The sequence below is a fragment of the Rhinoderma darwinii genome, chromosome 5 (genome assembly GCF_050947455.1).
Source record: "Rhinoderma darwinii isolate aRhiDar2 chromosome 5, aRhiDar2.hap1, whole genome shotgun sequence".
In the NCBI taxonomy this organism is placed as follows: domain Eukaryota; kingdom Metazoa; phylum Chordata; class Amphibia; order Anura; family Rhinodermatidae; genus Rhinoderma; species Rhinoderma darwinii.
Genome location: NC_134691.1, coordinates 69180894 through 69194854, shown reverse-complemented (window position 1 = coordinate 69194854; position 13961 = coordinate 69180894). Strand labels below are relative to the sequence as shown.

The 13961-nt window shown below is 42.1% G+C and overlaps 1 protein-coding gene across 4 annotated transcripts in view; it reads right to left on the bottom strand.

Moving 5' to 3' along the window:
- STAU2 (staufen double-stranded RNA binding protein 2) overlaps positions 1-12652 on the bottom strand; it is a 310889-nt gene extending 298237 nt beyond the window's left edge. For all 4 annotated transcript variants that reach the window (XM_075826116.1, XM_075826119.1, XM_075826117.1 and 1 more), the window contains exon 1: positions 12548-12652. The gene's annotated coding sequence lies outside the window, so the exon portion shown is untranslated. The remainder of the gene's footprint in view (positions 1-12547) is intronic.
- Positions 12653-13961: the final 1309 nt, after the last annotated feature.

Here is a 13961-nt window from a genome sequence, read left to right as displayed (position 1 = left end):
GTATACCTAAGGCGAGACCACGTTGTAACCCTATAATCTAGCAGAGATGGACAAAACTTTGTAGCGAGTCCGAATAAATTCTGTAATGCAGTTTGACTTTTATTCGAGTATAATTACATGATACGGTCAAACTGTAGTTTATTTGCTGCAATTACAGAAAAATTGTGGCATAATGTGTTTTTTGCGAAATCTCTGCATTTTGTTGCAATTTCGTGGACAAAAAATAACCTGTAGCAATGCTGATCAAAGATAGATCTAAAAACCATTACCATGATGAGGGACCACCACCACCATCATTACCATCGTGCAACTCTTAACTCTGGTCCACGTGATGTACAATGGGTTCCCCAAGGAGTTAAAACAGGCAGATTTATGATGCTTTCTGCACCTCGGTCCTGTCATGGCATGCGCACGTTTACTTGCATGTAATTTATTATTTGCATGCGCGAGATAGAACCTGCGCATTTTGCTGCGGCTTCAGTTAAACCTCAGCAAAATCCACAACAATTAGGTTGTTGTGGATTTCGACTTCCCTATTGAAATTAATAGGGAAAATCTGCAACCAATACGCGCCCTAAACTGACATGCTGCGTATTTAAGATTCCGCACTGCAGATCAATTTCTGCGCTGAATATGAGATTTGAGGATGAGGATGAGATTTCAACTGCTGCTACTGTATTCAGGTGCAGATTTTCGGTCTGCAATTCCGAACAGAAAACCCTTTGCATTTCTGCTACATGTGAACGTAGACTTGAGGACTAACCATGATTTGTCTGGTCAAGACTTGAGGTAAGCGAGTATACAAAGCAGAATAATATATACAACACTATATACTTTTTGCATAAGAAACAAAAACTCAACATAGCACTGAAAGTTGTAAAAGTCAAAATTAGGGCGTGTTCACATCAGCGTCAGGTTCCGTTGATGGGTTCCGCTAGACCTTTTACGTCGGAGTTACCCATCAACGGAAAGGCAAAAGAAAACCATAGCTTCAGTTTGCATTACCATTGATTTCAATGGTAATGCTTCCGTTGCAAATGGTTTCCGTTCCATAAGGTTTTAGTTTTTTTTGCAGAAAAAATTGCGTATTTGATTGCGCTATTGTTTCCGCGAAAAAGACTGAAACCTTACAGAATGAAAACAACCGGAGGGGAGAGAGCAGTATGAAGGAGGAGTGCGCTGGCGCTCCTTCATTCCGTCACACAGCCCGCTGTAGTAGATAGCTCTACTGGGGCTCGCTCTAGCAGTGGAATCCCCAGCCAGAGCATTGCGGACGCTTTGGCCGGGGATTCCTCTGCTAGAGGAGCCTCTGAAGTCACAGTCCATATATGGACTGTGATGTCAGGGGCTTCCCCAGGGAAGGAGTCCCAGAGCAGAGACTATACTAGCGCTCTGCTCCAAGACTCCAGGGTTGCCCATGACATCACTGTCCATATATGGACAGTGATGTCAGGAGCAGAGCTGGAATCCCAGGCAGAACGCTAATAGCGCTCTGCCCGGGACAGCGATGTTAGGGGCTTCCCCGGAGTTCGGGAGCAGAGCCTATACTAGCGCTCTGCTCTGGGACTCCGGCTCTGTGGTTTCCTCTGACATCACTGTCCATATATGGGACAGGGATGTCAGGAGCAGAGCTGGAGTCCCAGGCAGAGTGCTAGTACCACTCCGCCTGGGACTCTTGCTCTGAGGTTGCCCCTGACATCACATTCTGGTCCAGGAGGATCCCATGACATCACTGTCTATGGACAGTGATGTCAGGGGCTCCCCCCAGGAGAGAAATCCCCAGCAACGCTCTTGCTGGGGATTCCACTTCTAGAGGGAGCCCCAATGGAGCTATCTACAAGAGGGTGTGTGTGTGTGTGTGTGTGTGTGTGTGTTTGCCACCATCTACAAGGGAGTGTGTGTGTGTGTGGCACCATCTACAAGAGAGTGTGTATGGCACCATCTACAAGAAAGTGCGTGTGTGGCACCATCTACAAGAAAGTGCGTGTGTGGCACCATCTACAAGAAAGTGCGTGTGTGGCACCATCTACAAGACAGTGCGTGTGTGGCACCATCTACAAGACAGTGCGTGTGTGGCACCATCTACAAGAGAGTGCGTGTGTGGCACCATCTACAAGAGAGTGCGTGTGTGGCACCATCTACAAGAGTGTGTGTGAGTGCGTGTGTGTGTGTGTGTGTGCGTGCGTGCGTGCGTGCGTGCGCGTGCGTGCGCCAACCGAGCCGCCGGACTGCATTTAGAGACACATACTGGAAAACTGGATTGTTAAAATGCACGTGGAGTAAACTCGCAAACCGATCTGTATTACTATGGTGATGTAGTATTATTATAGTAATGTAGTATTATTGTATTTTTACAGTAATGTAGTATTATTATAGTAGTTCAAATAACTAATTAACAATAATTTTGTATTGTATCAAATTTGAATGTAATGCAGCCCGTCAACTTCAAATTTTTTCTATGTTCAGCCCATTTACCCAGCCGAGTTTGAGACCCCTGATCTAGCGAAACCCCGACACTGATGTGAACAGGCCTCGTTATCCATGTTCTAAGCCTTGCAACAATCTGCAAATCCCAGGAAGCTCCTCATGCAAGATGGTGCAAGTAAGGGGTTTTAGATACACTGTAACAACTTGAGCTTTAACCCGTTCCCGCACTGAGCCGGCACTGGCTGAAGGTAGTTCCCGAACAGGGTCGTAAATGTACAGCCTCGGGAGTTGAGTCTGCACCATTAACAGCTATAACATAAAGCGGACACTCTGCTGCAACATCTGGGGTTTGAGCCAACTCCGATCCCAGACGTTTAACCACTTAGGTGTGATGGTCACCTGATCGTGACATTTGAGGAGAGGACTCCCTCTTTAAGCCCATTGTGAGATGCTGATAGGCCACCAAATACCGTGGCAACTTAACAAAAGAAGCCCGGTGTGCCATGGTCATGAACCTATTATTACTACTATTGACAGGCATCATACACTGAAATACAGAAGTATTGCAGTGTATTATTGAATTATTAAATGATCACATGTTCAATTCCCAAAATAGTACTAAAACAAATTGTAAAACACAAAAAAAGATCTAAAAAAATACCGAAAAAAACGTAATACTTTTTCCGCCCACAAAATGCTTTATGTAAAAAAACAAAACGACACATAACTGGTATCGCCCGATCCATAATGAGCCGAACTATAAATTTAAAGGGGTTTTCAGACTTCAAAATTTTTTCCAAATGAAACAGCAAAAATACAAAATCACTGTTACCTCCAGACTCGTTTTTAATCGATTTTTTGGAAATTCATGAACTCCCCCGCTCCTGCGTGGCACCCATGTTTATTTGCGCCAATACTGCTGAGAGGGCGGTTCCGCTGCACTGTTCTAAGGCTAAAAACTAAATTTCCCATGATTCTGCACGGTCTGTCTATCTTTAGTGTAGACACCATCCCTCCTCTGCTTCAGCCCCACCCCGAGCCTTGATAAAATGTACACCCCCTCTGCCTCAATGCAAACTTTCCTCCCACTGTAGCTTACTTCTTGTCCCTCCTTTTGTAGCATTCAGAGGGGACGGTTTACACGTTGGAGGAAACATCCCGTGATCAGTGACGTTTTGTATTCTCGGTGCTGGGAGTGCCTGAAAATCGGCACGACCAGAAAACGAAACATTACTAAACAGTAGGATACAGAGGGGAAATGGCATATCTTAGAGACAACAAACCTATTAGTAAGTGCTATAAGTTGGAGTGATTAATTGAATTAAATACACTTTTTAAAAAGAGGATAACCTCTTTATTTCCCATACTTTGAACACATTAACCCCTTCCCGACATTTGTCGTAAGTATACGTCATGGAAAGCTAGTGCTTCCCGCAAAATGTCGTATACTTACGACAAATGTTTGGCACCGGCTCAGAAGCTGAGTCGGTGCCATAATCGCCGGATCTCAGCTGTATCTGACAGCTGACATCCGGCTGTAATGGTGGGGACCGAAATTAGCTTCGATCCCCGCCATTAACCCCTTAAGTGCAGCGCTCAAACGCGAGTGCTGCACTTAAGGTGAAATTGCCGGGGTTCCGGTGGCTGCAATGGCGACCGGAGGCCTAATACTGGCCTCCCGGTCTGCCTAGCATGGAAGCCGGTCAAGATCCGCCCGGCGGCGGAGCCTGATCGGCTTCCGTAGCCGCCAGCAAGATGGCGCCGGCTCAGGAGCTGACCCGGCGTCATCAGCAGTGGAAGTCAGCTGTATGTTACAGCTGACATCCACCTGTAACTGCAGGAAATAGAGCTAGCTCCGATCCCTGCCATTAACCCCTTCGATGCAGCAATCGAAAGCGATTGCTGCATCGTAGCCGTTACTAGCAGATCGCCAGCCCTGACAGGCAATCAGGACTGGCGACTGCTGCTATGGCAACAGGAGACACAATGGCCTCCTGCTCTGCCATTACGGAAGCAGATTTAGGCCCCGCCGGGAGGCGAAGCCTAATCGGCTTGCTGTCAGTGAATGACTGACAGATCTAATGCATTGCACTACGTAGGTAGTAGGATAGTTGGACCTTCAAGTCCCCTAGTGGTACTTGAGAAAAAGTGTAAAAAAAAAAAAGTTTGAAAACAATAAAAGTTTCAAGTAATAAAATAAAACACAATCCCCCTTTTACACTTATCAAGTCCTTTATTATTGAAAAATAATAAACCATACGTATTTGGTATCGCCGCGACCGTAACGACCTAAGGTATCAAAATATATTATTTATTGCACACAGTGAACAGCGTAAAAAAAAAAAATGTAAAAAACTTTACCAGAGTTTCTGTTTTTTGGTCAATTTGCCCTACAAATATTGGAATAAAAAGTGATCAAAAAGTTGTACGTATCCAAAAATTGTACCTATAAAAACTATAGCTCGTCCCGCAAAAAACAAGCCCTCGTACAGCTCCGTCGACAAAAAAAATTAAAAAGTTATGGTTCTCACAACTTGGCGGCAGAAAAAAATACATTCTTTTTACAAAAGTAATTTTATTGTGCAAAAAGTTGTAAAACATAAAGTTCTATAAATTAGGTATTGCCGGAATCGTACTGACCCGCAGAATAAAGTTAACATGTAATGTATAACGCATGGTGAACGCTGTATAAAAAAAAACTAAAAAAGCTGTGCCAGAATTGCGGTTTTTTGTTTACCTGGCATCCCAAAAAATAGGATAAAAGGTGATCAAAAAGTTGCATGTACCCCAAAATGGTACTAATAATAACTACAGCTCATCCCACAACAAACCAGCCCTCATACCACTACGTCTATGAAAAATTAAATTAGTTAAGGCTCCAATAAGTCAGGAAATAAAAAAATATGCGGTTGTGCAGGTCCGAGGGGAACATTTCTTCTGTTTCAAGAGGCGATTTATCAAGGACCTAAAATTAGGGAACCAGGAAGGGGAGGGCCCAAACATATGCGCTGGAAGCGAGGGTGCCCGTATTATACCAGGACAACACTTTCCCAGCAAAATTCCCCAAACTGCAAAGGTGCGGAGTGTGGACCAAAAGGGGGATAAGAAAGGACGCTATTTATCAGTGCGACACCGGCCTGTGCAGAAAGGATTGCTCCACAGCGTAACACACATCTATGGATTTTTTTATTTTTTTTTTACCCCATTATTATACAACCTGACTATGCCCCTTATATACTCCGCCCGTCTTACATGTACCCCCACATTATAAATGGAAACACCAGCAATACTCAAACAAATCTACTACCAAGCAAAATCCGCTCTCCAAAAGCCAAATGGCGCTCCCTCCGCTCTGAACCCTACAGCGTGCCCAAACAGCAGTTTCCTTCCACATATATGGCATCGTCATACCCGGGAGAACACTTTTAACAATTTTTGGGGTGTGTGTCTCCAGCGTCATAAGCTGGGCATGACATATTTGCCACTGAAATGGCATATCTAGGGAAAAAGATAAATTTTTAATTTGCACTATCCGCAGTGCAATCATTTATGGAAAAGACCTGTGGGGTGAAAATGCTCACTAAACCCCTTAATAAATGCCTTGAGGGGTGCAGTTTCCATAATGGGGTCACTTCTCAGGGGTTTCTTTTTATTATTTCACATCTGAGCCTCTGCAATTGTCAACCAATACTTTGTAAATGGCCAAATTAGGCCTCAATTTTACATGGTACTCTTTCACTCCTGAGCCTGGTTGAATGTCCAGGCAAAAGGTTAGTGCCCCATGTAGGGTGTTTCTAAAACCAGGAAACCCAGCATAATAATTAGTGAGCTGTCTTGTTATGGTGGCACAAGCTGGGCACCACATATTGGCATATCTATGGAAAAAATCCCATTTTCACTCTGCAACATCGAGTGCACACTAATTTCTACAAAACACCTGCAGGGTTAAAATGCTTACTACACCCCTAGGTAAATGCATTGAGGGGTGTAGTTTCTAAAATTGGGTCACTTCTGGGGGGTTTCCACTGTTTTGGGCCCACAGAAACCAATCCAGCAACATCTGCACTCCAAATGGCGATCCTTCCCTTCTGAGCCCTGTCGTTTGCCCAAACAGCAGTTTATGACCACATATGGGGTATTGCCATACTCGGGAGAAATTGCTTTACAAATGTTGGGTTCTTTTTTTCCTTTATTTGTTGAGAAAATGAAAAAAATTGCGCTAAAGCTAGGTCTTATTGAAGAAAAAGTATTGTTTTTATTTTCATTGCCGAATTCTAATAAATTCTATAAAACATCTGTGGGGTCAAAATGCTTACTACACCCCTAGATGAATTCCTCAAGAGGTGTAGTTTCCTAAATGGAGTCACTTTTTGGGCGTTTTCATTGTTTTGTCCCCTCAGGGGCTTTGCAAATGTGACCTGGCCTCCGCAAATCATTCCTGCTAAATGTGATCTCAAAAAGCCAAATAGCGCTCTTTCCCTTCTAAGCCCCGCCGTGTGTTCAAACAGCCGGTTATTACCACATGTGGGGTATTGTTTTACTCGGGAGAAATTGCTTTACAAATTTTAAGGTGCTTTTTCTCCTTCAGTCCTTGTGGAAATGAGAAAAAATTTGCTAAACCTACATTTTCTTTGAAAAAAAATGTAGATTTTTATTTTCAGGGCCTACTTCCAATAATTTCTGCAAAAAAACTGTGGGGTCAAATCGCTCACTATACCCCTAGATAATTTCCTCAATAGGTGTAGTTTCCAAAATGGGGTGACTTGTGAGGGGGGGGGGGTTTCCACTGTTTTGTCCCCCCAGGGGCTTTGTAAATGTGACATGGCCTCCGCAAACCATTCCTGCTAAATGTGATCTCCAAAAGCCAAATAGCGCTCTTTCCCTTCTAAGCACTGCCGTGTCTCCAAACAGCCGTTTATTACCACATGTGGGGTATTGTTTTACTCGGGAGAAATTGCTTTACAAATTTTGCAGTGCTTGTTCTCCTTTAGTCCTTGTGGAAATGAGAAAAAAAAAGTAGCTAAACCTGCATTTTCTTTGAAAAAATTTAGATTTTAATTTTCACGGCCTAATTCCAATAATTTCTGTAAAAAACCTGTGCGGTCAAAATGCTCACTATACCCCTAGATAATTTCCTTGAGGTGTGTAGTTTCCCAGATGGGGTAACTTTTGGGGGATTTTCACTGTTTTGGCACCGCAAGAGCCCTTCAAACCTGACATGGTGCCTAAAATATATTCTAACAAAAATAAGGCCCCAAAATCCACTAGGTGCTCCTTTGCTTCTGAGGCCAGTGCTTCAGTCCAGTAGCACGCTACGGCCACATGTGGAATATTTCCTAAAACTGCAGAAACTGGGCAACAAATATTGAGTTGCATTTCTCTGGTAAAACCTTCTGTGTTATAAAAAAAATTGTATTAAAAATTTATTTCTGCAAAAAAATATGAAATTTGTAAATTTCACCTCTAATTTGCTTTAATTCCTGTGAAATGTGTAAAGGGTTAAGACATTTTCTAAATGCTGTTTTGAATACTTTGAGGGGTGAAGTTTTTAAAATGGGGTGACTTTTTGGGGGTTTCTAATATATAAGGCCCTCAAAGCCACTTCACAACTGAACTGGCCCCTGTAAAAATAGCCTTTTGAAATTTTCTTGAAAATGTGAGAAATTGCTGCTAAAGTTCTAAGCCTTGTGATGTCATAGAAATATAAAAGGATGTTCAAAAAACGATGCCAATCTAAAGTAGACATATGGGGGATGTTAATTAGCAACAATTTTGTGTGGTATAACTGCCTGTCTTACAAGCAGATACATTTAAATTAAGAAAAATGCAAATTTTTGCAATTTTTCGCTAACTTTTGGTGTTTTTCACAATTAAATACTGAACATATTGAGCAAATTTTGCCAGTAACTTAAAGTGCAATGTGTCACGAGAAAACAATCTCAGAATCCCTTGGATAGATGAAAGCATTCCGTAGTTATTACCACATAAAGTGAAACATGTCAGATTTGAAAAATGAGGCTCTGTCAGGAAGGTCAAAAGTGGCTAAAGAGGGAAGGGGTTAATGACAATGCTAGAATTGGTTTTTTTTTTTTGTTTATTTTGCTTCCCAAAAAAAACAAAATAAAAATTGATCAAAAAGTTGTATGTACCCCAAATTGGTAACAACGAAAACTTCCACTCGTCTCACAAAAGAGCAAACACAAGGGCTCGTCCACACGTAGCGGAATTGCTGCGTATTTTTCTTTCCAGAACTGCGGGCGGAAAATACGCAGCAGAATACAGTAGCAGCAAAGTGGGTGAGTTTTAACAAATCTCATCCACACGCTGCGTAAAATTCCCGTCCCGAAATTCACCTAGGGCGCGTATGTTTCATACCACAGCATGTCCATTCCTGCTGCGGAAACTGGAGTGAATTGCGGCGTTTTTCAGAGGAGATGTCATCTCACAGACTTGGAAAAAAAAACGCTGCAAATCCGCAGCATTTTCTGCAGTAAAAAAACGCAGGAAATGGTGTGGGTTTTCCGCAGCGAAATGTTTATTAGTTTCAACGGAAACAAAATTTTCTAAAGCTATTCCGTTACGTGTGGACAAGCTCTTACACAGCTCTGTGGATGGAACAATAAAAATCTCATCAATAGCAGATTCTCCATCCGGATTTGTGGGCAGAAAGTCTGCTGCAGAAGATTGTTGCAAGCAAGTGGATGAAATTTTAATGTTAAACATTTTTTAGGAAGTTTTGGTAATATTTTTTTACATTTTCTACGTCATTAGAATAAAAAAAATAATCCTAAAATCTTGAGAATGACTCTTCCTGTTCTGTAAAAATCACTTCTCTGCAGTCATCCCAATATTATCACAAGGCAGGATTACAATGAAAGGTAACGCATATTACTTATTTCCTTCACTGTATATATATATATTTGATTCCTTGCTGATTTTGTAAGTTTGCCCACTGTCAAAGACATGAACAGTCTAGAATTTTTAGGCTAGGTTAATTTTACCAGTGAGAGATGGATTATATAAAAAAAAAAAAAAGAAAATCACATAGTCAAAATTATATATATTTATTTGCATTGTGCACAGAGAAATAAGTATTTGATCCCCTACCAACCATTAAGAGTTCAGCCTCCTCCAGACCAGTTACACGCTCCAAATCAACTTGGTGCCTGCATTAAAGACAGCTGTCTTACATGGTCACCTGTATAAAAGACTCCTGTCCACAGACTCAATTAATCAGTCTGACTCTAACCTCTACAACATGGGCAAGACCAAAGAGCTTTCTAAGGATGTCAGGGACAAGATCATAGACCTGCACAAGGCTGGAATGAGCTACAAAACCATAAGTAAGACGCTGGGTGAGAAGGAGACAACTGTTGGTGCAATAGTAAGAAAATGGAAGACATACAAAATGACTGTCAATCGACATCGATCTGCGGCTCCATGCAAAATCTCACCTCGTGGGGTATCCTTGATCCTGAGGAAGGTGAGAGCTCAGCCGAAAACTACACGGGGGGAACTTGTTAATGATCTCAAGGCAGCTGGGACCACAGTCACCAAGAAAACCATTGGTAACACATTACGCCGTAATGGATTAAAATCCTGCAGTGCCCGCAAGGTCCCCCAGCTCAAGAAGGCACATGTACAGGCCCGTCTGAAGTTTGCAAATGAACATCTGGATGATTCTGAGAGTGATTGGGAGAAGGTGCTGTGGTCAGATGAGACTAAAATGGAGCTCTTTGGCATTAACTCAACTCGCCGTTTTTGGAGGAAGAGAAATGCTGCCTATGACCCAAAGAACACCGTCCCCACTGTCAAGCATGGAGGTGGAAACATTATGTTTTGGGGGTGTTTCTCTGCTAAGGGCACAGGACTACTTCACCGCATCAATGGGAGAATGGATGGAGCCATGTACCGTCAAATCCTGAGTGACAACCTCCTTCCCTCCACCAGGACATTAAAAATGGCTCGTGGCTGGGTCTTCCAGCACGACAATGACCCGAAACATACAGCCAAGGCAACAACGGAGTGGCTCAAAAAGAAGCACATTAAGGTCATGGAGTGGCCTAGCCAGTCTCCAGACCTTAATCCCATCGAAAACTTATGGAGGGAGCTGAAGATCTGAGTTGCCAAGCGACAGCCTCGAAATCTTAATGATTTACAGATGATCTGCAAAGAGGAGTGGGCCAAAATTCCATCTAACATGTGTGCAAACCTCATCATCAACTACAAAAAACGTCTCACTGCTGTGCTTGCCAACAAGGGTTTTGCCACCAAGTATTAAGTCTTGTTTGCCAAAGGGATCAAATACTTATTTCTCTGTGCACAATGCAAATAAATATATATAATTTTGACAATGTGATTTTTTTTATATAATCTATCTCTCACTGGTAAGATTAACCTAGCCTAAAAATTCTAGACTGTTCATGTCTTTGACAGTGGGCAAACTTACAAAATCAGCAAGGGATCAAATACTTATTTCCTTCACTGTATATATATATATATATATATATATATATATATATATATATAAAATCTTGCAGGATCCACCATTGACACTAGATGATGGACACCGCTCCCCTCCCATCCCTTCCTGCACAATGACCTCTGCGCAGGTCACAGAGCATGCCCACAACACTCTCCCATACAAATCAATGGGACCCCTCCTGTTAATACGTTCCTAAGGTCCATGTGGCTGCTGTAAAGCATCTCACTAAATGCTGTTAACAGCAGCGGGCAAGATGGTTGCCCCATAATCATTTTTAGAAAATAGAATTAAAAAATCTAGCATCAAAAATAAAAACAGATTAGAAAAAAAAATGTTTATTATGTTTAACAATCTAGTATTAATTATGCAGAAAAGAAAAAATAGAGAGTCTTGTGGATCTTCAGATCTAAAGCACGCTCACGCTGTTCTGGATGTTCACTGCAGATTTCACCCTTTTCAATGTCCAAGGGGGAAATCTGCATCAAAATTTGCACATAACCCAGAAAATCCGCTACTTGTGTGGGTACCAAAATAGTATCAACCCAGAGAATAACGTTATTATTTACACCGCACATTGAACGCTGTAAATAGATAAACCTTAAAAACCATGGTGGAATTATTAGGGGTTTTTTCTGCCCTCCCCAAAAAAAAAATATTCAATAGATTATATGAACCCCAAAGTGGTGCCATTAAAAAAAAAAAAAACATCCCGCAAAAAACAAGCTCTCGCAAAGCTACGTTCGTGGATTTTTATGACTCCCATCAAACACAATGGATACTCAGCTTCCTGTCTAGGCTTATACATTGACTAGCATTACCCCATATAATGCGACACTTCTAGAAAATGTTCCGACACTCGTTACAGAATTGTGCAGGGGGTGCAGAGCAAAAACCAAAATGGTGCCCGCTGCTGGTTTCATGCCATCACACTACCCCTCATTGTGTTGCTGGTTACCCTATGCAATTCCCCTCGTCTGTTACTAATGTTGCAGTAATCATGTAGGTGAGGACCATAGTGATCAGAACCAAGTTATAAAACCCCCACTACTTATAGGGCCCAAGGCAACTGCGCGGCGGCCTCCATAGTAAGTGCTCCTCAGTGCGTGTGTAAAACACATACATATATATATACACACACACACACACACACACACACACACACACACACACACACACACACACACACACACACACTGGATTAAATGATGCTGCAGTATTACATGCAATAGATTATAAATTTTGATTTCATATAATGTATATATATATATATATATATATATATATATATATATATACACACACACGTATGTATACACACACACATACACACCACACGTTGGATTAAATGATGCTGTAGTTACATGCAATATAATTTTATATATTATATATAAATATACACATACACACACGCATACACTATACTGGGCAGCCTAGCACACATGACATTACAGTAAATGGTACTACCCTACATTCTATGGATGTCCCTTATGATGCACTGGGTACCTAACCCCTAGGATGATACATTCACCAGCTTGTTAGGTGCAGTGATACCCGGGGATGAGCCGCTATCCGCGGTGCTGCAAACACTAGAATGTCACGACAATAACCAGCCCTTATATCGCGCTGCACAGTTACCTGGCTGTCCCGGGCCGGGCTGCTCACACCTCCAACATTGACAAACACTAAAGAGAATGAGCGTCCACGCACCGCCCCCTCCCCTGACAGCAGCTGCACGAACCAAGTCGGAGAAAAGGGGATACTGTAATATATCTGTATTCGAAACTTCAACGACATTGGAGTTAATAAATACCACATACTACACATTAGCTCAATAGAACTTATTATTGCTTCATCCTCCTTTACACTCGTATACGACGGGTTGCATGGGTATTTTAGAAAATATAACGGAAATGTCCCCCCTGTCTGTTCCGTGGTATTGTCCACCGCCCTCACGCTCGTCGGCACTGAAAAGCAGCCATTATTCACATCGCTAGCGACACTAGATGGTCATGCTCGGTAGTGCAATAGAATAATTGCTTACTGGAGAGCTAGGAAGCTAAGCACAGAAGCAATGGGATAAAGGAAAGAGGAGGAGGAGGGGAAGAAGTTGCTGGAAGCACAGAAAGCAGTCACAGTATTAAACAATATTTGGAAGAAATAAACACAGCAACTTCCTTCATTTATATTTACGGCAGTGAGGGCAGGAGGAGCAGATCATTTCTGTTGTGCAACATTCTTAAAATCTGCAATGAATGTGTGTCATGTTTTATGACAGGTTGCAAAGACACTGAAGTGACATCTAGGTAAACCGTAAGTAAATCAGTGGTCTCTTTGCAACCGGGGATCTCTAGCAGTTATTAAAGTACAATTCCCAGGAAGGCCTATTTCCCATTATTTAAATAGCTCCAACATATTCCACAGCGTTGTATACAGATTGCAAACACACATGAGCTAACAATCTAATTTACCGATCATACATAGGGACAATTTTATAGTTACGGAAAACCCTGTCTGTTCTGTAAAAGGTACAAAAATAAAAAAAATCGGTGACATGTTTTTCACCAAACCTTTTTTGTTATAATGTGGGGAGGGGGGTAGGTTTTAGCAGTTGAGCGGGGGAGTAACATGTGCGCTTCTTAGGAGCACCAAAGAGAATCCCTGGGTCTTGCACTACCCATTGTGCACTAAGCATAACACAGTGGGGCAGATTTACTACTGTGTCTGAGTCTAGAAATGGGAAAGGGGCATGGTTTGTCAATGAGGGACGGGCCTTAAAATGTGCCAATGTGCACCTAAAAAAACAGCACAAAATTTGTTAAAATTACAAGTGGTGTAAGGAAGAGAAAAGTGTCTAGAAGGTCATGCAAGATGCACCGAAATAATCATGCAACATGCACTACTGTGATAAATTTGGCACAATTTGTGCCTGTCTGGTCCAATTTTACGCTGTCTAACTAAGACGGCATTAGTAAATGTGGGCCAGTGTATCAGGTTTTTCTCTCCTTTAAAAGTTGTTTAAAGTAGAACAGTGATAGTCACAGTGCCCACA